This window comes from Uranotaenia lowii, chromosome 3, assembly GCF_029784155.1.
Source record: "Uranotaenia lowii strain MFRU-FL chromosome 3, ASM2978415v1, whole genome shotgun sequence".
Taxonomy (NCBI): Eukaryota; Metazoa; Arthropoda; class Insecta; order Diptera; family Culicidae; genus Uranotaenia; species Uranotaenia lowii.
Window position 1 is genome coordinate 78,573,947 of NC_073693.1, and position 25,274 is coordinate 78,599,220.

Sequence of the window (25,274 nt, forward strand, 5' to 3'; positions counted from 1 at the left end):
ATTTTCAAGTCAATTGAAGCAAAACTGTAGAAGTTATAGGCCTTTATCTCCTCCTATCTAATACTGCAAGAAAGCAAGAGCAGAAACTTCAAACGCGTTTTTCTCGAAAGCACATTTTTAAAGTCCGTGGACATCGTCATTTGAAAACTACTTATCCGATTCTTTTCAAATTTGGAACATAGTTTCTACATATAAAATACCAGACCCCAACGTTTTTCTTTTTTGATTTTTTTTTACTTTGGGGAGATTTTATAGGTGAAAAATGGCGGATTTTTTCGTGAAAAATCGTAGTTTTTACTTCAAACAGTCACAAAAATTTCATAAAAATATTTTTAAGTTAAATAAAAACGTTGGGGTCCAGAAAAACATCTATTAAAAATATTTTGCTCTGATTTTTTGAATTCAGATGATTCTGTGCTGAGATACAGTGTCCTCCGCAAATCCTGTTTTCTAAAAGGCATCCTCGAAAATGCTCCGTCACCGGCTCAATTTTCAATATTTTTCTACGAAAAAATTACTAAATGTTCTTTTAACAATGCTTTGTATAATGCAAAAAATTTGAATACATTTGTTTGAACGATAGCTCTAGAAAAAAATCGTGAAAATGGTGTTTTTTTATACCCGTTAGACCCTACCCCCCCCCTTAAGAGATTGAACTGTTTGAGGAACTGCGAAATCCGAGCCGCTAAAAGTGGCTCTAAGATTTTACTGAAGACCGAAAAGATCGAAATAGAGCGGTAGTTACTACAGATCGATTTTAATCCTGCTTTGTAGATTGGAACGCGTGCGGTTTTAAAAAATTCTGGGAGTTTTCCCGTTCGTCGTAGAAAACGTCTCTGATCAACGGTGCTAAAATATAATGATGATTTTTTACGAACTGCGCAGAAATGCCGTCTGGGCCTGGACTATTCGAGGAATCGAGTTTGATTAATTTGTTGTTCGATTGTTGGTCGTAAGTAAGTAAGTATTTCTTAGGAATGTGACAGCTAGTTGAGTTCCAACTTAACAGAAATAATCGGGGGAAGAATTTGCTACGAGTTTTTTTTTCTGATGTGAGGAGTCCATCCAGTTCTTATTATATTGTTTCGGTTTTAAGCTGATTTAGTCCGATTAGTTTGCTTAAATTCTTCCACATTGTTTTCTGGTTTGATTTGTTGAACAGTATGTGATTATAACTTTGTTAAGCTTCCACTTTGGCGCGTTAAATTTTTTTATAGACATGCAGTGAGAGGTCCTTAAAGTCATCGTTCATAGGGTGTTTTTTTAACATCGGTCTAGAGAGCGATCTTTGTTCAGCTTTAATACATCTAGTGAAATCCACGGGCAATGATGTATGATGAATGATAAAATCTTCCATCCTATGTAGCGTGGCACAGTCCGTTTGCAACGAACTATCACGTATCACAACTTGATCCAAATTTCCTATTTATTAGCTCTCAATTGCCTTTAAGTGGACTTTTAAAAGGGAGTGAAGGTACAGATAGAGTGACGTGTACGGATCGTTTGGGGGAATGAGAATTTGGCTCCACCGAAAGTACAATTCATTACCAATGAATAAGAAACTCAGCCTTTTTTATGTGGAATGTTTCATAGGAGGTGTATAGCCGAACTCGCTTTATCTCGGCGACATGTTAAGAAGATAACTGGCAACTACGCTAGAAACTTTATCTAAACTGGATCAAACAATTCACCCGGCAACTTTGTATTCATTGGAACGAAGATCTCAACTGATAAGTTTGCTTAAGTTATTCGTAGTGCTCGGCTGGCAAATTTGACATTACTGTACCACAGTTCTCAACTGACAACTAACAAATTTGTCTAAATTTGATCAAACAACTTAATTGGTTATTGTTTGGTAGTGTGAGGTCCAGTTTGTCGAATTTTATAGACTTCCTTCGGGCCCGAAGAAAACCACCCTATATACAAGTGAGAGATGTGCTGGCCGTGATAGACTTGGACTACATGTTCCTTTTCCTGAAAGCTATTAATCTTCGTCTATAATTCTTTTTATTTTTATATTTCTCTATCTATTTTCTTATCTATTCTAATAAAAAGTGGTGAACTAGATTAAAACACACAATTGTAAACAAACAAAACGAGTTTGGCTCCTTAAAGCCTGAAGGTATGAGCAGTTTCAAATAAAGATGTTACAAAAAAACCTTATTGTCAACTTTGCCTAACAGGATTTGAGACGTAGTGTTGACTGGACCTACCTCAACTGGCCACTTTTTCTTTTTTTTTTTGAAAACAAACCACTCCTTGAATGGATCAAAGTCCTTGACTGGACCGATGTCCTCAATTTAACCGAAGTCCTCAATTGGACCGGAGTCTATAATTGGACCGAAGTCCTCAACTGGACCGAAATCCTCAACTGGACCGGAATCCTCAACTGGACTGAAGTCCTAAACTGGACCGAAGTCCTCAACTGGACCGAAGTCTTCAACTGAACCAAAATCTTCAGCTGGACCGAAGTCCTCAACTAGACCGAAGTCCTCAATTGGACTGAAGTCCTCAGCTGGATCGAGGCCTTCAACTGGACCGATGTCTTCAACTGGAGCTGAGTCCACGACTGGTGGTTTTTGTCTTACTGGAACAAAGTCCCGGACAGGCGTTTTTCGCATTTACTCTTACTTGGTTACTAAACTGCCGTTTTCCTACTAATAATTAACATAACTTTACATGGTTTACATAACTTAAGAAAATTGAAACCTTTATCCAAACATGGGCATTGAGAAAGTTAAGCTTCCAATCGAATAGAACTCACTTTATTTGTATAACACTTCTACAAAAAAAAAACAAAAAAAAAACAAAACACAAATAAAATTTATCAAATTCATAATGGATGCGTTCGAGACGAACACAAAAATCACCAATACTTTTTCTATCGCAGCAAACGGAGATTTCCTTTCAGTGTAAACATCATGAATTTTACTTTGATAAAATAAATGACTTCTGGCAGGATAACCATTGTGAAATTCCGGATTCGCGTTCCGAAGGAAATCTTCGATCGCTCCGTGTTTCGTTTTATACTAATCTGTCCTGTAGGGAAGTGTCCACTTGATTCGACGTTTGAAACACAAAAGAGGACGAACGACGCCGATGTTCATTCTCGTGTGATGACGTTCGTCACACGAGGTTTTATCCGAGGTTAATAAACATGATGAACGAATCTTTTCTCAGTCTGTACTGATTTGTGATCTTTTCTCTTAACGATTCGAGTATATTGAACGCACTCGTTGGGATTTAGAGCTACTATCCCAAATTATATTTTTTTTTATCTAAACAGAACATATGTATCACTTAGAGCAAGTTCACTGGTGTTGGGAAAAAGTGGTAGAAATTTTGACATTTTGAAAATTTTACCATGCAAAAATGATTTCAAGATATTAGGGCGTTGTATTTTTTTTTTACAGCACTGCTTCTATTTCAGCCGTATGTGATAGAAATATTGCTGTTTTTGCATCACAGCATGCGAATCTACAACACGTGTTGTAAAAAAAAACTTGTAGGCCACAGATCTTGAAAATGTTATTGCATGGCAAAATTGTCAAAATGTGCTAAAAGTGACAAAATTTCTACCACTTTTTCCAAACACCAGTGAACTTGCTCTTAATATTACTTGAGGATAGTCTCTCGCCATCTAAAAAAGGACAATCTGAATTTATGTATGTCATCTCAACAAGAATTCCTGAACAAGAATGCATAAAGTATCTTGTTTGAAGTTATTTTATTTTTTTACATTGTATTGTAAATATTGCAGTCTGTTAAAATTTTAAGAAATTTCAAATCTTAAAGTCAACAATAAAGATGAAGTCAGTGTTATTCGTGAAGTTATTCAGAGTCGGATGAAAAATATTTTACATTACGATCTGTATCCAAAAGATTAATTTTGAACTCTAAATTCAGAATTCATTCGCTTAAAACCAAATCCGACCTCAAGAATTCGACCACTGTCCACTACGAAATCCACCGAAGAACCGGGTTGTTGTTGCTGGCTCGTCATCATCACCATCCTCATGTCTTCAGCTGGGGCAGCGCGCTCGGTCCGCAGCCTTTCGGTCAGACCACCGCCATCGTATCACATTTTGTGCATATTTTGTCTGCCTTCACGAGAGATGGAAGAGGGCAACCGGCACCAGCGGCTTCGTCCATCGCGAGTTCAAGCAAGTAAGCAAGCAAGAGTCTCTCGCGGCTCTGCCCGACTTGGGAAAAACAACAACAGCTCAGTAGCAATTTCAGTCCGACCGGCGATGGATGGGTGGTTCGGTTCTCGCTTGATGTGAGCTTGCTTTCGTTTGTTGCTTCGGTTGTTTCGGATTCTTTATCGGGTAGGTACCTACTAGGGCGCTGTACACTGTCCTGCCCCTTTTCGGCGAACTGGCTCGTTCGGTGGAACGGAGCCGGCGTAAGTGAGCGAGGTTCGTAGTTACTGTTTTAATTCGATTGAACTTGGTGTCAGTATCGGTTCCTCGATGGTGTGTCTTCATGACCTCTGTGGGTATAAATTATTTCAGTTGCAAAACCGTTTGGAGGTGAGGTTTGTGAGACAATTTTCAATTTAGGGAATTGCAGGAAGTGTCGGTGGAGACGCTCAGTGAATTGTATGGTGTTTACTGTTCAAAAGTTCGCGAATTTAATGGTTCCGTGTGTTCTGTGTGTTTAGTGTTTTCTTTATCACACCTTCGATCCGCAACAGCATTTAGAAGCTCCGAGAATTGATATCAGCACTAACTAGCTAGCACGAGTTGTACTGCTCGGAAAAAAGGGGAGATATCTCTCTTATCAGTGTACGGAATACATGTTGCCATACGTTAGAGGTGCTATTTTTTATCACCACTTGGGGTTGAACTTTCGGTATCATCTTGGTCATTCTAGTTGCGGCGAAGGTGTGGAACAGTGAAGAAGTATTCAGCCGTGGGTGACGGATGATCTTCTACGAATCGTCTACGAGTGCAAGGTGGTAAAGCCAAGTTTTTCTCTTCTTTTAGGAATCCATTAGTGCCTATCAGACAACAGCCCACGTAGCACAAGAAAGAATACTTTTCTTGATTAATCACCGAAATGTGCTAGAAAACAACCGAAAAACGGGATTTCAGTCTACGCGAAGAAGTATTGCATAACGGAAACTCCGTCGAAGAAGGTACAGCGAAGAGTGATTACGGCTTCAGGTTGAAAAGCGAAAGCCAAAAAACCCAATTCAATGAGTGGCTAAGAAATTCGTAAATAAGTCAGTGATTAAGTGCACGGTTGGAATACCGTGGGGCCACCGAAACAGAGTGAAAAAAAGTCAATACTAAATATCTCCATTCAGTGTGAGTGATCGTTCCTGATTGAACCTCGTGAATCAACGGTAACAAAGTTGCCGATCGATAGCTACCGGCCGAAGTCTTCCTTCGTGAGTGTGATTAATTGAAAGGTGACAAGTCGACTAAATCGGTGTTCCCCTGAATATTTATTCCAAAAAAGACCCAATCCCCAGACCCAAGACCCGGTGTGGAATTGGTGCTTTGCTGACTCACGATCGCCCGTGTCTGGTGACGTTCTCCGATCAAGGAAATCGAAAAGAAGTTGTTCCATCGTTTTAGTGCGTGGGATTCCCCTCTCGGTGGTGGTGCTCTGCCGTGGAAAATACGTCAGTCAATTCGCGAGAAGAGGCGTCATCGCGGCACACAGCAGAGGGGACGCGCAAACGTAAACATACACAGCATCGCCATTAACAACTCGGCTGAGATCAGTCAGGCAGCGAGCAGCGGTGGGAAACCGGACAGCGATCAACGGGAACGTGTGCGATAGACAGTTGCTCTTCCTCAGGTTCCCCCAGTTTTTTTTTTCGAAGCAGCAGCGGCGGCCGGCGCGTTCAACTCGAACAGGTAAGAAGTGGTGAACGGGTTCATGACGAAGAACGATGAGCAAACGCACTTAGTGGTGACGTCACATATTTATGATATTTTTTTATGAATGGTGGGTTGTTGTAGAATATTATCGGAATACTAGGAAACATTTATTTTTTTATTGGAACAGCTTTTCGCTGAAAATGTTTTTCCTTCCATATTTATGACCCCTTACAAAATGGTTAAGTGTGTAAAGAACACTATAAAAAATGCTTTTTTCAATATTTTTTTAAATAATAATATGCAAAGATGGATAATATCATCAAACACAATATAGCGAAAACCAAGGCTTTAGAAAAAAATGCTATAGGTATGCAAAGGTCCTGCACGACACAAATCTCATTGTGGATAACTTCATAATTTATACGGAATATTTTTGAACGAAACCACAGTGTTCCAAATGAACTTTTATGATACAGTTTATCTGCAAAGTAAATTTATCTAAAAATCCTTTTTAAAAAAAACGAGATTGAAAAAAAACATTCACAGTTTGTTAAACGTGATTCATCTTTAAAAGCTATAACCTCACGAAAAAATATCAGCGAAATTCACACATGTGATATTGCATCGTTTTAGTGGCAAATATTTGATCCATCGCTTCCAACCAATTTTTGTATTATACTTTGCTGGATTTATATCGTTTCCATTCACAAGTTTAAAGACTGATCCTTTTAGGGATTTACATCGTAGAATCAACGTTTGATTTTGGATCTTCGGATATTAAAAATCTACAGTTGATTTCAACTAATTGTTGGATGGAATCCGTTTTTTTTCAGAAATTTTCAACGAAATGGTGAGATTGAATTTAAAGGGTCCTTTCTTTTAACTATATAAAACATTGATTATAAACTTTTTTCGAAAATTTTATTACTAAGCTTTTGCAGAAATATTTGAAGAAGTGTGCTAAACTATCATTTGAGGTACTATTGTTTTGAATAGGCAGATATGATCACATTATTAGTTGATTATTTATGGTCATATTATCTATTTGTTATTTTTAAAGTCTAGTTACTCATTTAAGACATTTTTAATCTGTTAGTGAAGATTTTCATTCCGTAATGCATCATTGGGAAAATTTTAAAAAGGAAAACAATTCGTCCTAAACTATTGGAGTTTATTTGATTTACAATAATACACTTTATAAAAATTTCTATATAGAGCATCAAACTGTAATCGAATACACTCTTGTAGGATCTGAGTGAAACTTCACGATTCTTTGAAAAGGTCTAAATAACTTTTAGAGTTAAGTTAGGCTTCTTTTCACAACTTGGTGTCCACATATTTATTTGGGCACCTTCGATTCTAATTTCTCGATTTTTGAGATGATCTTACTAATCGAAAGCTTAAATGAAAAGCTGAGTATTTTTTCTTTCTTTCAATTTATTTAAGACCGATTTCAGAAGTGATTATTATGAAAATTTAATGGTTTATTATCTATATACTTTATGAATAATGCTTGTTATGTTTGTATGTAAAACATACACTCGGAAAAAACTAAACAGATTGACGTGAAAATTGGCATTAATAAGTTTTTAACGCCGGGAATTCTCCTAGCGAAGCCCTGCCTCTTCAAGAAAGGGAGGCCAGTATACAAATTTAGGGTAGGGGAAAGTGTTCCTAAATGCGCCTAGTGGGTTAAATGGCCATTTGATGAAATGGTTTACTAGACAACATATCTAATCAGTGCATTTAGAGGGTGAAACGCTTTGAACATTTGTTTGTTTTTATTGCCACAAATAGCAATATAAATTTTGCAAGTGATTTATTCAGTCCTGTTTTAGCGCAACTAGTTTTGAATTTGTAAAGAAATTTGAATGGGAAAACAAAATTATTCATTCAAAAATCGCCAGAGATGTACAGAAAAATTAGAAAAATATATCTTTGGTAGATTAGGTGATATTTTTTTTATTCTTGCAGTACATTCCATGTAAACAAACCTTAAAACAAACTTTCACCCCAAAAAAAGTTGTTTGATAGTTAAGCGAAAAAATTTCAAAAGAATTTTTTTTGTGAAAAAGTTTCTTGGCGATTTCAGTCTCAAAAAATCATAAAACGTTTTTTTTATATTTTTATATTTTTTTACATCCGACGTTTCGGCATGTTTATTTTGTCTTTATTAAGAAATCTGGTGAGTTGTTTATTGTTTATTGTTGTTTATAAAAAAAGACCATCTGACGTAAGCGTCTTAATGGTTTACTTAAATCTAGGTCTATCTAAACTTACATTTTGAGATTTCTAGCTTCTTAACTGGTCACTTATGTTAGATTCGATCAAGCGTTTAAATGTTGCAGTTGAGACATTAAAGTCAAAGAGGGCATAATGGCGTAAGAAGCTAATTTTTGCGGAACGTAAGGGGTCGTTGCTGCCATAGCGTGTATTTCTCGATTCCAGTGAAAGCCAGTCACGGTTTCGCAGAGCTCTTTCTGGGGCATAAATGTTACAGCGGGAGAGTATCCAAGAACAGTCGATTTCGTTTCTGAGAATTTTCGCTACAAATAGTTGAAAAATGTGTACAAAATTTATTGATTAATGATCGTATTTTTATTGTATTTTTTTTTTTAATTTGACCGTTTTTGACAGCTCGATTGAAAGCATAGCTAATGAATTTTTTGATTTATTTAAACTCGACAAAATCCTTTCCTGAAATATTTGAAAGCTCTATCCAGCAAAACCTGCCATTTTTTAACAATTTCCAGAGAATTCAGACTTTTTAAAATTTAAAATAGATTATATTTTTTCATGAAAGACTTATCTTTTTTCATGTTACACGAAATAAAGCTTAAGAAAACCAATAATTGAAAACCAATAAGAAAACCAACAATTGAAGACAAACTCTATTCCAAGTTTATTTGAATTTTTGGATGTTTTATTAAACAAAAATTTCATCTTATGCAACTTATGCAATTTTTTAATTTTTTTATTCCATCCGTCGATGGTGTATCAAAAATACTACAATTTATCAAAATATTTCGAGTTGATGTTTCTTGAGTCATAAAATGTACAGGGATTACAAAATTCCGACTGCAAGTGCGTCTGTCCAGTGCGTATTTTCAAGTAATGTAAATTCATTGATTTTAATGAACAAGAGAAAGAACAAGGTTTCAAATATAGGAAACTTATTAATTTCAATAATATGTGCTTTTGAGGAATTAAAATCTGGTATTGGAATTACACATGATACAAATTTTGAATATTTCAAATTTGTTATCTTTCAAAGACAAATTGTATTTGTTGTTATTTGAATAATTTCCTCCAAGGGACACAGGAATTTGAATTAATTGTATGAAACTCAAATTCGAGTTGTAAATTTATATCTAATTTTTTTCCTCTATTCACTCCCTGGATTACATTTACACCATTCGGAATAAAAATAAAAGAAATTGTTTGTCATGGGTTACGAGTTTTTCACTATGCACAAAAAAAAAACAATGAAAAAAAGATCAAATGTTTCATCGATTAATATTAGTAAAATTTTTAAGCCAAGCTTTCCAAACAAAGGTATTTTATATCAAGAACAAAGATTTGGTAAATAAAATCCTATAAAAAGGAATTTGACCCATTAATTTTGTTAAACGCTTATTCATCCTCAGGTTTGAAAAAGTTGGAAGTTTTGAAACAGAAAATAAATATAAAAAAGTATCGTGGATATTAACTTTTTATAAGCCTGTTTATAGCCCGTATCTTTATTGAGGAAAAAAGTTTGTTGTAGAAAATATAATTAAGAGTCATAATATAGAAAACCGTACATGGAAACGATAAATAAAATATCAGATGATTTGTACCAGTAGAGAAAGAAAAAAATTTGTAGAAAAGGACAACTCTTTCCCAAGTTTCTATTAAGGTTTATTTTATTTTTTTTTATTTAAAGTAAAAAAAAACAACAGTTTTACTTATCGTTGTAAATCACCGAAGAATATCAATTAAAGAAAATTACATTAAGGTTTATTTAAACCGTAGAGCCCAAAAAAAACAACGAAATCTCATCACAGCTTCCCGATTCTTCTTCAGTTTTCAAAAAAAATCTTACTGGTTGAAAATAATTTAGTCTCAAATATTAAATTCAATAAGGTTGCCCAGATTTTGCCCAGATTTTTTCAGACATTAGAATTTTTAATATTGTGTCCAGATCAAAAGTCAAAATAAGCTTGAACGATTCTTTGGAAGCCTATTTAATGATTTAAATTGGCTGATGTGATGTGAATTTAGTAATGTTGTAAGATAGAATAGCCTGGATTTGCATTTCAAAATAAAATAAAAAGGATTTTCCAGATCCAAAATATGAAATTCAAACTAGTTTAAAGATTTGGAGTTGAAGTTTTGCCCTCAATTCTAACGCAGAAATGAAACATGAAAAGGTTTACAATGGTTGATTTTACGAATAAATACTTGAAAAAAATCATATTGCAACTATAAATTCGGAGTTCAAATAACACTAATTTTTTATATAAATTTCAAATTTTGTTTCATAATTTATAGACATTGACTTTAGGTGGAAAATGCAAAATTCGGTCAAGGAATTAAAATTATAAACTAAGGTTAAGAGTCAGCTCGAATATATGTTTTATATTCAAAATTAACATATCAATAAGACAATTTCATCAAGGATTCAAATTGCAGGATAGGGAGCGAAAGCCAGAGTAGCTCGAAACGTCTGGACAACTGTTAAAAATTGTTTTTTATATTAAAACTCGCCGAAAAAAGTCGATAAAATCCAAGAGCAATTGCAGCATATCGCAGTTTTAAAAATTTGACTCTTGATTCAAATTTTATATTCAACAAGAGTCTATTTAGAAATACTAGCCTGGTGAAAATCTGAAATGTGAAATTAGATCTAGATCCACTTTCAAGTATTTGTTTCCTTCATAAATCTAAATTTAAATTTGTTAAACTTTATTCACCGGATTTTAATTATGAAATAAAAAATATCTGATGATAGATTTTTGTTGATAAAAGAACTGGTATTCAATCGTAAGGAGAAATTCAGCAGAACAAAATTTCAAACCAAAGTCGCAAATTTTAATCAAGTTAACAAAATAGAAAATAAATGTTTTTTAACAATAAGCCAAATTTTGTACTTTTATTTCTGATATTGATACGTTGATGGTTGTGCTTGTTGTAAAAAATAATAAAATTACAATATATAATAAAATTAGATTGAAGCCTTCAAAATCCCTCATTTGGTTAAACAGTTTCTTGAAGAAAAAATGGCAACTTCTATGATTTATTCTAGAAAGTTATTTTTTGCAAAATGGCTTTTCCAGGAATTGATTGTAGATAAGTGATTCTTTTAGCCATGGAAAATAACTTTCGCTTGAATATGTTTTCCTGAAGTCACAAGGCTAAAATAATCATGCACAATCATTAGAGTTATCTAAATCGGTCAACGGCAACTTTTTATGCCAATTTGACATGGAGAATATTGTTGGAAGGTTCATTATAACTAAAAGCATTAGGGTGCAAGGATGCAAATGGCCTTTTTTAAAATATGTTGAAAGTAATATGTACCCCTAGTTCATTTTCACGGCACTATAAATTAATAGTTGTAGGAATTTTCCCTTCGTTGATATTCTTCCCCAAAAAATCACGAAAATATCCTCCATGAACACGATCAATTAGCTTTTTGATGTTCCCTTCAGAGCTAACAACTTTTCGACCGAAAAAAAAGTTGTGACCTGCGTGCCGTTATTAACCATCAAGGTGAAAAATACGAACTAAAATACTTACTTATTTAGTGTATTTTCTACTTACAGATAATATTGAAATTGGTTCCGAATAATGGCAATAAAAAAAGTGCATCACTTTCACATTGCCATCCTGTATAAAACATGTTTTCAGTTTTGAATGAATTTCAAAAGCATTATTCAAGTCAATATAACAATATAGGTCAATATAACAATATGTGTCACATCATCAAAACAGATCGAAATTGACTGAAGAAGCCGGAAAATTTACCAGTTCTACCATTTTACCAGTCGAAACTCTGTATTTATAATCAGTAAAAAAACATTATATTGGAATCCAACAACTGTTCCTGGCTCAATCTCTTAACAACTCTGAAAAGGAAACGAATGATCAACTTCGGAAACCGCCTCTCGAAAGAGATGACCAGCCTTGACTTTTCGGAGATCCATTTTCAACGCCTGATCCAACATCGCCGAATGGCTGATCCAGAGCTAATTGTCGTTTTGTTGTTGTTAGTATACCTACCAAACTGTTGAACGACAGCCGCTCGGGTTGTCATTTCGTCGTAACATGCCACTTTTAACAGCACAGCAGTTAATTTTGCCTCGTAATCGTGGCTCCACCGCGAGCTCCAGGAGAGTGTTCGTAGGAAGGCGAAGGGGCTTCATTCTGGCACCTCAGCCATTAACAGTTACTTCCATCTGTACCGTTGAGCCGTCAACACGTACGCCGGAGCATCGTATCGTTGCTGTGTATCTGCAGGAACATTTTACATTATTTATTTTTTCCTTACCTGTATTTCAATCAGCACTTTTCAGTGCTAAAATTATTTTCATTTTCTTTTATTCATATTTTCTCTTTTCTTTCCAGCATGGGGAAGTCATCGGCCGGGTCAAGGGCCGGAAGAAAACGGATTGCCGAACCTAATTCAGGTCCATCGCCCAAAAAAGTTGAAATTTCCAATTCATTCGATGTCCTTCATAACATCGGTGATGAGGAAATATTCATATTTAATTCTGATAAGAGTACTAAGAAACCTTCTTCTTCTTATACTCTTAAAAACGAAAAGATTCCACCAATAACGGTCACGATTCCTGACTTCAATGCCTTTCGAAAAGAAATCGTCACTTCCGTCAAGGATGTGAAGATTTCTTTTCAGATCGGTCGAAGGGGAACTGCTCGTATATTGGCGGAATCTTTTAATGATTTTCAAAAGGTTTTAAATTATTTGAATAATTTAAAACACCAATTTTTTACGTACGACACTAGAAGTGATCGTCCATTTAAAGTTGTACTTCGTGGTCTCACTGGCGATCAGACACCGGATGAGATCACAGCTGAATTAAATTCTTTGTTAGGTTTTTCTCCAATTCAAGTAATTCAAATGAGGAAAAGAACCAACACGAATAATACCAGTAGTGTTGGTTTTGCTCCTGAACTTTATTTGATCCATTTTAAAAAGGATCAGGTTAATAATTTAAAAATTCTGGAAAAGGCTCGTCTTATGTTTCATTGTCGAGTAAAATTTGAACCTTTTCGTAAATCTACTACCAATTTTTTACAAAATATTACGCAATGTCGTCGTTGTCAAGCTTTTTGTCACGGCACTAAAAATTGTAGAATGAATGCCAGATGCATGTTTTGCGGCTCATTCGATCATGAAAAATCTAAATGCCTTTTTGGTGGTGATAAGCCAAAAACAGAATTTTTTAAGTGTGCGAATTGCGCAGGTAATCATTCCTCGAATTCTCTAGACTGTCCCATCAGGGCAAAAATTATTGCTTCTAGGAAAAATCCCAAAGTTTCCAGAAAAGTTTCTTCTCCTCCTTCCTCTTTTTCGTCTTCACACGTCGGGCCGGCAAACAACCTGCCTGTTCGCAGTCAGCCTCGGCCTACATTGGAATCACGGCTGGGTAATACCCGAAGTGATTTTAATGTTACCTGTGCTGAATCTGCGCCCCAGACTCGTTGTTTATCGTTCTCAGAGGTGGTTGAAAATGGGATTCCCTCTTCAGGTTTAACTAATAAAAATGGGAAAAAACCAAGTCTCAACGTTCATGCGAAGGCTTGGGAAAATCCCCGAAATTCAAATACTTGTTCTTCTCCTTCATTTTCTGATCCTAACAATTTTGTTGATTTGGGTGAGATTACTGAGGAAAAATTAAAATTTTTGCATCAAAATTTAATGGAAATGATGCAACTTATGTTGAAAGCAAATTCAATGTTTGAAGCTTTTCAAACTTCTTTTAATTATGCTAACAAAATTATTATGACTTTACGATTCCCTCATGGATCCAAATAGATGTTTAAATATTATGAATTGGAACGCTAGATCTTTGCTGGCTAACCAAGATGAATTCTTTTTATTTTTGAAAACTCAAAACATACATATTGCTGCCATCACTGAAACTTTTTTAAAGCCAGACAATAACTTGAAAAGCAATGCTTTCTTTAAAATTTTACGGAATGATCGACTTGATCGACAAGGTGGGGGTGTAGCTATTGTCATCAATAGTCGTCTCAAATTTAGACTTCTTCCTTCTTTCAATACAAAAGTCTTAGAAACAATTGGAATTGAATTAGAAACTTCTATGGGGAAAATTATAATTGTTGCCGCATACTTGCCTTTTCAATGCAGCGGTGAACAGAAAAATTTTTTGAAGGGAGATTTACAAAAACTCACCAGAAATAAATCTAAATTTTTTATTATTGGTGACTTTAATGCAAAACACCGATCTTGGAATAATATTTCATCAAATTCTAATGGGAATATTTTGTTTAATGATTGCTCTGCAGGTTATTATACTGTTGAATATCCTAATGGGCATACTTGTTTTTCTTCAATTAGAAATCCCTCCACAATTGATTTGGTTCTAACGGATTTAGGCGAGCATTGTAGTCAATTAGTTACTCATGCGGACCTCGATTCAGACCACCTTCCAGTAACTTTCTCTTTATCCCAAAGTCCCATTGAAAACCCTTTAAAATCAACTTTTAATTTTCAAAAGGCTAACTGGGAGCGATATATGAATTTTATTGAACGTAATTTAGATGTAAACGTTCCACTGAATTCAATAGAAGATATTGATTTGGCTATAGAAAAGTTGACAACTTCAATAGTCAATGCTAAAGCCGCTTCAATACCTAAAGTTAAACATAAGTTTAATCAACCTTTAATTGATGATGATCTTCAGTTTTTGATACGACTGAAAAACATTCGTCGACGCCAATATCAACGTACTAGGGATCCTTATTTAAAATTTATTTATGGCGACCTTCAAAAAGAGATCAAACGTCGTTTAAATTTCATTCGTAATGAAAATTTTGCTAAAGCAGTAGAGGACATAAAACCCTACTCAAAGCCATTTTGGAAATTAACTAAAATTCTGAAAAAGCCCCAGAAGCCAATTCCTACTTTGAAAGATGGGGATAAACTTCTTTTAACTAATTCAGAAAAAGCTCAAAAATTAGCCCAACAATTTGAGTCTGCTCATGATTTTAATTTAAACGTTGTTAGTCCTATTGACGCTCAAATTTCCCTAGAATTTGATGATATTCTTTCAAAGCAAAATGTGTTTGAAAGTTCTTGTGAGACAAATATTGATGAACTTAAATTGATTTTCAAAAAATTTAAAAATATGAAAGCTCCGGGGGAAGATGGGATTTTCTATATTCTTATTAAAAAGTTGCCTGAAAGCACTTTAAATTTTTTAGTTAAAATCTTCAACAAATGTTTTCACTTGGCTTATTTTCCCAATAAATGGAAAAATGCCAAAGTAACTCCAATTTTGAAACCTGGAAAAAGTGCTTCAGAGCCATCAAGTTATCGACCAATTAGTTTGCTTCCTTCTTTAAGTAAACTATTTGAGAGAGTTATTTTGAATAGAATGATGATTCACATTAATCAGAATTCTATTTTCCCTGATGAACAATTTGGTTTCCGTCATGGACATTCTACTACACATCAACTTTTGAGTGTAACTAATATGATTAACGCTAGCAAATCTGAGGGTTATTCAACTGGTGTTGCTCTTCTTGATATTGAAAAAGCTTTTGACAGTGTTTGGCACAAAGGTTTAGTAGCTAAATTAGCTCGATTTGATTTTCCTGTATATCTCACCAAAATTATTCAAAATTATTTGACTAGCCGAACCTTACAAGTAAGCTATCAAAATTCATGCTCTGAAAGGACTCCCATTAGAGCTGGGGTCCCTCAGGGCAGTATACTTGGGCCAATTTTATACAATATTTTTACTTCTGATCTTCCTGATGTACCAGAAGGAAAAGGTAGAAGATTATTTGCTGATGATACTTTGCTTTCAGCCAAAGGTCGAAATTTACGGGTGGTACGCAGTAGATTGCAACAAAATTTAAATTCCTTTTTGAATTACTTGAAAATGTGGAAAATTTCTCCTAACGCTTCCAAAACTCAACTTATTTTATTTCCCCATAAGCCAAGAGCAAATTTTTTAAAACCTAATGAAAATCATTCCATAACTTTTAATGGGGTTTCATTAGAATGGTCTGATCACGTGAAGTACTTGGGACTCACACTTGATCGGAATCTTACTTTTAAAAATCACATTGAAGATATTCAATCTAAATGCAATAAATACACTAAATCTCTTTATTCTCTCATCAACAGGAAATCCAGGTTGTGTCTGCGAAACAAGATGTTAATCTACAAACAGGTCTTTCGACCAGCGATAATGTATGCAGTTCCGATTTGGTCTAGCTGCTGCGCGACGAGGAAGAAAGCCATCCAGAGGATTCAGAACAAGGTTCTGAAAATGATTTTGCGGCTTCCACCTTGGCACAGCACCGAAGATCTTCATCGGATTGCAGGCATAGAATCGATCGAAGAGATGGCCAACAAAATCATCTCCAACTTCAGAGGCAAATCGATGCAGTCTTCCATCGCAGAGATTCGTTCTCTTTACAATTAAGTTAGTTTATAGGATTTAGGATTAAGTTTATACATCTTTTTTTTTTTTTTTTGCTTAACAGGATATTCTCCTTTAAATCAAATTATTTATTGCTAAAGCAAATTTAAATCAAATAAACAATGTTTAAAATTAACTGTATCAAAGAGTTGAACTGATCATAATTGATCTGAACACTTTAATTTAACTTTAATAATGTAACTTAAATGTAATGATTAAAAGACTAATAAAGACATATTAAAAAAAAAAAAAAAAAAAAAAAAAAAGCCATTAACAGTCACGTGTCAATTTCCGGGCGTTGGATGTTTTTCTCCTGTTTCATACAAATTTGAAAAACGATTGATACATTATTTTAAATTTATGATCAAGAAAGTAGTTGAATACTCGGAACTGAAAAAAATAATCAAATTCGAAGGATACAAATCCTAATGGGCTCCAGGAGTTTAGCATGTTCTAGAAACAACACGTCTGGCCGTGAAAGGTTTCCATACATTAGCGGAGATGCCGGCATCTTATAGCGCTTACAAGATTTAATCTACTCGGGTAATGTACGTGCGATGTCGTTCAACGGACAGGTAGCCGCGACCCGGGTTGGACCTTCGACTCCGAGAGTCGACCTTTTCTGAGATCGAATAACGAACCTCAGTTAACTAGTATGACGAGAGAGCTGCTCTGTATAGCTGATGCCGCACTTGAGTCCTACAACAATGTAACAGTCCCGTGCAAATTACCAATCGCAAAAACGAACCCATTCGCGCTGGAGTTGAAGGGTACTTATCATCTAGGTACTGGAACAAACACGGCGCACTTGCCAAGATATACTGCTACCAGAGGAAGGTAGTTATTGGCAAACACTCGCTAAATTTCGAGCACACGGCGTGACAATTCTGGCAAACGGATCAAGTCTCTGCCGCGTGCATCTTCACGCAATGTCGTTTGTGATCGGAGCAAATAAATCACTGAATTGATTAGCTCTTCAGGACAACGAAGCTGCGAAGTTCTCGCACTCCAGCGATGGCACTGGACCGGTTTTTTTTTAAACTGACATACTGCTTCTCTGAACAATTCGTGTGAACTTGAAAATTTCATTGCAATAGCCGTTGCGCGTAGAGGTTTCGGCGAAGTGGTCGCATTCGTTCATACTTTTTTGCAAGCGAGACTTTCAGGTTAGCGAATGTAATTGTGGCGTGAGTTTAAGCTGCATCTACAACCAGTAGAGTTTTGCAGCTACTTGAATGCTCTCTGAAAAATGTAAAGCTGTTACTTCCTTACTAATAATAATTGCACGATCATTTTGTGTTGCCAAAATCGAATGTTGCCAAAATCGAACGGTTTTTTTCTGAGTTTTTTTCTCTTATTTTTACAAAATAACTACTTTTATTATTGTTAACGTTATTTTAAGGGGGGGGCGGGGGGGGGGGATAGGGTCTAACACTTTCAAAAAATCGATTTTTTTATTTTTTTATTTTCTTATTGTAAAACATTTCAAGAATGTTGTGTCAAATTTTCAAGTCAATTGAAGCAAAACTGTAGAAATTATAGGCCTTTATCTCCTCCTATCTAATACTGCAAGAAAGCAAGAGCAGAAACTTCAAACGCGTTTTTCTCGAAAGCACATTTTTAAAGTCCGTGGACATCGTCATTTGAAAACTACTTATCCGATTCTTTTCAAATTTGGAACATATTTTCTACATATAAAATACCAGACCCCAACGTTTTTCTTTTTTGTTTTTTTTTACTTTGGGGAGATTTTACAGGTGAAAAATGGCGGATTTTTTCGTGAAAAATCGTATTTTTTACTTCAAACAGCCACAAAAATTTCATAATTTTTTCTTAAGTTAAATAAAAACGTTGGGGTCTAGAAAAACATCTATTAAAAATATTTTGCTCTGATTTTTTGACTTCAGATGATTCTGTGCTGAGATACAGTGTCCACCGAAAATCCTGTTTTCTAAAAGGCATCCTCGAAAGTGCTCCGTCACGGGCTCATTTTTCAATATTTTTCTACGAAAAAATTACTAAATGTTCTTTTAACAATGCTTTGTATAATGCAAAAAATTTGTTTGAACGATAGCTCTAGAAAAAAATCGTGAAAATGGTGTTTTTTTATAGCCGTTAGACCCTACCACCCCCCCCCCCCCCCTCCCCCCCTTAAGTCAATTTCCAACAATTTTTATAATTTTTATAGTTTTTTTTCTCATGTTTTTGATGCATTTTGAACTATTTTTGTTTTGTTTAAAATCTTTGTTTTTTTTTGTCATCTTTGCTGTTTTTTCCATTCTTCATCATTTTTAAGTAAATTTGATTATTTTCAGTCTTTTGTTTGTATTTGTTGTTTTTTTTTTAAATTTTTCATCTTTTTGTAATTTTTAGTACTTTATAAATAAATAAAAAAACTTTTGTTTTTGTTGTTGTATTCTATCACCATTTCTGAACGTAAAAACGTATTTTTGGTATTTGTCTAAATTATATTGGTCTTGTTATAGAGAAAACTAAAAGGTAACGTTGCTTCTAAAAACCGTTCGATTTTGGCACATGCGTTTTTTACTCACTACCTACTTGTTGGTTAAATTTGATGTTATGTTATTTATCTTTTAATGTCTTTGAATTGATAAAAAAAATTGCAGGTTCTATAAAATTTATAGAGAACCAATTCAAACCAACATGCCATCGAAAATACAAAATCACATTATTAAAAAACACCATTGCTTTTCGCTTTCCTTCATAACCATCTTTGTTGATTCTCAACAACATTGGTCACCTTAAGCTGAAAACCAAGTTAGCCCCCTTTAATCGTTTGTTTTTTATGGTTGTAATAAGTGTTGCTAGTTAGTTCTTTTTGTGTACAATTGTTACCGTTTTTCGCGGGAAAAAGTGTAATTATGGATTGAATTGAAATAAATGATCTCTTCCGTTCTAATCGAATCCAAGACAAGTTGGTTTTTTCTTTTCTTCCGTAATGGTCTGCCCAAACAATGTTTTTAATTGAGAAATTTATAGAAACAAAAAGGAAAATGGCGCATTGTGACACCACGATTTGAATCCATCATTATTCGAAAATGACTTCATCAAGAAAAGATCTTTAAAAATCAACATAAGGCGCTTTAAATAATGAATTTCTAGACATTTTTTCAGTGATAGACACTATCAACTCTAAATTTTACAAACGATTTACCAAAATAAAAATCCTTAAACTTTATCGATTTCCGCTGAATGAGTCTGAGCTTTTATGTTAGTTGACAACGTGATTGTCGTTAAATATTTTTGTACCAACTCTAGTAGTATAGAATGATATTTTTTTTTAAAGATTTTTATGATTTTTAGGTGAAAAACATAACAATTTTTATGGTACCTTGTGCTAACCTGATTTCTCTTTTTTTAATCGGATTTTAGATTATATATTGTTTATTCGATTGTGAAAATTTATTTAAAATAATTGTTACCCCAAACATGGACGTCTTAGATAATGTTTTCTTGAATCGTTTATGAAATTTCATCTGTTGTTTTGTATAGGTTCTGTTTTTCAAATACAGTATTTAATTTTACTTAAAAAGTGCTTTGCTTTGAGGCATGTAGGTATGTCACATTTTTAATATTTTCAAGCTATTTTAAAAAAAAAAAACGTGTCAATTTCTCAAAAAATAAAAAACCTACGATCTTACAAGGGGGGCGAGTTGGTTTGAAAAATCTTACTTTGTCTTACCATCGGGGAAAGGAGGGTTCAAAATTTCCAAAATCGTGCTTACGTAATCAGTGAACGACCAGTAACGGTGATTCACAAAAAATTGATAAGGTTATCCTTGTTGGTAGGCGCAAATAGTGCCCATCATCAAATTAAAGATTACCCAAGCAACCAAAAGCCACATATTATCTAAAATGAAAACTTTTAAAGTTATGTATTGACCAAAAAAGAGAAAAAACTGCCCAATTCCCTTGAGTGAATTTTATGTACTCATCGATTAACTTAAAAGTTGAAAAAATGATTTTTGTGTACCTTATTGGTAATTTGTTTTGCCCAATTCTCATGAGTAAACTATATGAAACTATATAAATGAACTTGAAAGTTGCAAAAGTGATTTATATGTGTGTGAATGGATTAACCCGATACCGCGTCATTCGTCACAACCGTGCAGCGAGTCAGTCAGTCAGTCGGCCAGCAAGCGTGCTATCCGGGTAGCGCATAGTTCCCTCGGTAGTTCGAGATCGGGTTGCTAGCCGGGGTAGCTTCCGGGTTGCAGACCTCCGGACAGGTCTGCACATTTGGCGACCGTGACAGGTAATTTCTTGTTACATAACATAAAAACAAGAAATTATAAAAACCGAAAAAATACCGATCCGAAAAAGTAAACAAACGTGGTCATCGATTCACGCTGAGTTTATTTTCATCAAACTTGATTGAAAATCAATCAGTTTGTTAATTACCGTGATAAAATGAGTAGTTCGAATACCCATTCAGTGAAATGTAGTTGAAACAAAAAGCAACGCTGTTGAATGATTTCCGGCGGGTTGTGAAATAATACCGAAATTGGAATTGGTGAATTAAGCATTGAAGTTTCGTTGAGAAGACAACATGAAATCAAAATTAAATTTCAAGCAAGTCGTGAGGACAGCTTGATCATGTTCACAATTTCAAGCGGGTTGAGAGGACAGCTTGAAATTGGATGGCGAGTTGAGAGGACAGCCTGAACGTATCGATGGAAATTTCAAGCGAGTTGAGAAGACAGCTTGAAATTGAAAGGCGAGTTGAGAGGACAGCCTAAACGTATCGATAACAATTTCAAGCGAGTTGAGAGGACAGCTTGAAGTTGAAAGGCGAGTACCGATAGAAATTTCAAGCGAGTTGAGAGGACAGCTTGAAGTTGAAAGGCGAGTTGAGAGGACAGCCTGAGAGTACCGATAGAAATTTCAAGCGAGTTGAGAGGACAGCTTGAAATTGAAAGGCGAGTTGAGAGGACAGCCTAAACGTATCGATAGAAATTTCAAGCGAGCTGAGAGGACAGCTTGAAATTGAAAGGCGAGTTGAGAGGACAGCCTAAACGTATCGATAGAAATTTCAAGCGAGTTGAGAGGACAGCTTGAAATTGAAAGGCGAGTTGAGAGGACAGCCTAAACGTATCGATAGAAATTTCAAGCGAGCTGAGAGGACAGCTTGAAATTGACAGGCGAGTTGAGAGGACAGCCTGAAAGCATCAATAGAAATTTCAAGCGAATTGAGAGAACAGCTTGAAATTAGAAGGCCGGGTAAGATGATAGCTTGAAAGAAGATTGAAATTTAAAGCGAGTCGAGAGGACTACTTTCAATTTGAAAAAAAATCGTGTTGACTTTTTGAAATTAATTTGAAAATCTAGCGAGTTCGGAGAACAGCTCGAGAAATTATGCAACTATGAGCGTGTCGAGGGGACAACTTGAAAGGAGGAAGAAAGGGTATAAAGAGGACAGTTTGAAGATTGCTTATAATAAGAATGAACCATAAAGCGTGTCCAGGTGATAGCTCGTATAAATTGATGAATTGATTTCATGTGAACTTACAGGATAATTTTGAATTGACAAAACACAATTCAAAAGAACAGTTTTCCCATCCAAGGAATAAATTTGAACTAAACAGTTTGATATAAGAACTATGGAACTTTTCGAGAGAGCAGCTCGACAGGATTTCAACTGAGTAATAACTGCTCCTGGAAACGAAAAGTATGTTGAGAGGACGGTTTCGGTATCTCATTAAATTAATAATCAAGTTGACTGAGGAGACAGCTTGAGATGAAAGAAAACAATGAGAAAGTCTAGAAAACAGCCAAATAGTTTGAAATTTCAAGTGCGTTGGGTTGAAAATTGAAAAAATGAAAAAAATGTATGTCGAGTATAGAGGGTGAATAGCAAACCTTGATAGCATCTTGAGGGAACAGTTATAGTTTCTTAACGCGCCGAGAGGTCATTTCGAAATTTTACCGATTTGAACCAAGCGGGTTGTTAGAAAAGTTTGAGAAAAAAATACAAGATGAGTACTTACAATATACAAAAGTACAATACAAAATAAACCATCTTTTGTGCGTGAGCTTTGAGCTTATCCTCATGAATTTGGATTGAAATACACAATTAGTTCATTAGATATCACAATTAGAAATTCATCTCACGGGTTTTTCCCCGGCAGTTTTAATCGAAAGTTTTTGTATATCGCGATTTAATAATATTTTGATGCAGTTGATAACTGCATCGGCCAGTTGATCCATCGGCCACGAATTGTAGCGCAAGTTGTTTGTACTTCACATCAGTCCATCGATAGGATGCATGGCAAATGCCAAGTAGACGAATTTCCTAAAACAAAAACAAACTTATTGTCGATTTGCATTTTTTTTTTGTTAACTTAATAAAAAGAAACGATTTCAAAACAGTTTCTTTTTCATTTTGTTTGGGATAGGAGGGGGATGTGTGAATGGATTAACCCGATACCGCGTCATTCGTCACAACCGTGCAGCGAGTCAGTCAGTCAGTCGGCCAGCAAGCGTGCTAGCCGGGTAGCGCATAGTTCCCTCGGTAGTTCGAGATCGGGTTGCTAGCCGGGGTAGCTTCCGGGTTGCAGACCTCCGGACAGGTCTGCACAATATGTACGTTGTAAGGGGCTTCAGTCACGAAAAGCTTGTACTAAAAACAAGATTTACTTAGTCACAAAAATACTGTTAGATGCTTTCTTCTTGACTGGCTGGCTGTCTGGTTGGAAGGAAAAAAAATGTTCAAACGTTATATTTCTCTCATAAATCTAACGACCAGTGCAAAGGTTCAAACTTTATTTTCTTAATTAATGATTTTCAATAAAATTTGATGCTGAAAAGCACTTGTTTTGCATTAATCAATTATTTATGTATTTAGGTTTTATTCTGTTCTGGCAAATCCTTGCAGGTTCAGACGTATTAATTCGCTCAAATTACATTTTTGAACCTGATAAACAATAGGTAATTGTTTGATTAATGATTGTTATAAAAATAGCTTAAATAACAGAATAAGATTTTTTGTAGTTCCCATGGACCGAACAACATTTTAGACGTAAGGCCGAATGGTCGTTAGGTCAAATGGTCGTAAGATCGAATGTAAGTAAGGCCGAATGGTTGCTAGAATGTCAAGCAGAATAACCATTAAGAAGAATGGTCATCGGGCCAAATGGTCGTAAGGGCGAATGGATGTTAGGCCGAAACCATTCGGCCTAACGACAATTCTTCCTAGCATGCAGACAAGTGTAAAAGATTTCTTATTGACCTAGCAACCATTCATGACGATCATTCAGCCTAATGACTATTCGGCCCAACAACCATTCGGCCTTACGACCATTTGGCCTTACGACCATTCGGCCAAATGACCATTCGGCCAAATAACCATTCGTCTTTATAACCTTTCGGCCTAGTGACTATTCGGCCGAACATTCTTCCGGCCTAACAGCATTCGGCTGGATAACCGTCGGCCGAATAATTCATTCGGCGTAGTGACCTGTTCGGCCAAAAGGCCCATTCGGCCTAACGTCCATCGGCTGAATGACCTTCGGCCGAATGGCTTTCGGCCTCATGACTTTCGGCCGAATGACCCAGCCAAAAATTTAGCACCTAAGCAACTGAATTACATTACTCGCTACACGGAACTTATCATCTTAAGTTGAAATTTGAACGATTACAAATCTTTTCGAAAATTGCTGGTTTTTAGCCGAACAGTAAAAAAAACGATACACAAAACAATACAGCGAAATTAAGTCTTCCTCCCCTAGGTCCGGACATGGTTGTTCTGAACTTTATTAAAAATGTAGGGGAATTGAGGGTAAAAACAGCCATTACTCCCTTTTACGATGCGTGTGGTGGCTCACATAGCCTTCATTCGATTCCTCGAAAAAAATTAAACTAGATAGGTCTCATTTGGTTCAATGTTTTCGAATTCGAATAACTTTTTTCATGAAACGAGAACGGCTTTTCCGGGAAGCTTATCAGACTGATCAAGGCTGCGATGGATGGAACTCAGTTCTGTGTGCGAATCTCGGGTGAATTGTCGAGTTTATTCGAATCGCGCAGGGGGCTTCAACAAGGTGATGGTCTATCCTGCATGATGTTCAACGTGGCGCAAGAAGGTGTTATTCGACGAGTGGGCGAAATGCGGGGCATGATTTTCAACAGATCCAGTTAATTTATCTGCTTTGCCGATGACATTGATATAGTCGGCAGATCATCTGCGGCGTTGGAGGAGATCTACCGCGAACTGCAACGCGAAGCAGGAAGGATTGGGTTGATGATAAATACGTCCAAGACGAAGTACATGCTGGCCTGCGTATCCGAGACCGACCGAACCCGCTTGTCCAGTAATAACAAGGTCACGATCGACGCCGACGAGCTGGAGATAGTCGAAGACTTTGTCTATCTCGGCTCACTGGTGACCGCAGACAATGACACCAGCCGTGAGATCCGGAGGCGAATTATCAGCGGAAGTCGTGCCTACTATGGACTCCACAAGCAACTGCGGTCGAGAAGACTTAGCCCTCGCACGAAGTGTAACCTGTATATGACGCTCATTAGACCGGATGTTCTCTACGGGCACGAGGCATGGATATTGCTCGAGGAGGACCTGCGTTCACTCGGGGTATTCGAGCGACGAGTGTTAAGAACCATCTTTGGCGGCGTACAGAAGAACGGAGTGTGGAGGCGAAGGATGAACCACGAGCTCGCGCGACTTTACGGCGAACCCAGTATCCAGAAGATGGTGAAGGCTGGCCGGATACGGTGGGCAGGA

At 35.8% G+C, this 25,274-nt stretch overlaps 1 protein-coding gene across 4 annotated transcripts in view; it reads left to right on the forward strand.

The window, feature by feature from the left end:
- The first annotated feature begins 4,213 nt into the window (after positions 1–4,213).
- The window catches only part of LOC129751335 (protein windpipe), a 95,652-nt gene continuing 74,591 nt past the window's right edge, over positions 4,214–25,274 (forward strand). The window contains exons 1-2 of one of the 4 annotated variants that reach the window (XM_055746779.1): positions 4,214–4,328; positions 4,989–5,870. The gene's annotated coding sequence lies outside the window, so the exon portion shown is untranslated. Of the gene's footprint in view, positions 4,533–4,988; positions 5,871–25,274 lie in introns of all 4 variants that reach the window. The other 3 variants (XM_055746781.1, XM_055746782.1, XM_055746780.1) reach the window with 3 other exon arrangements.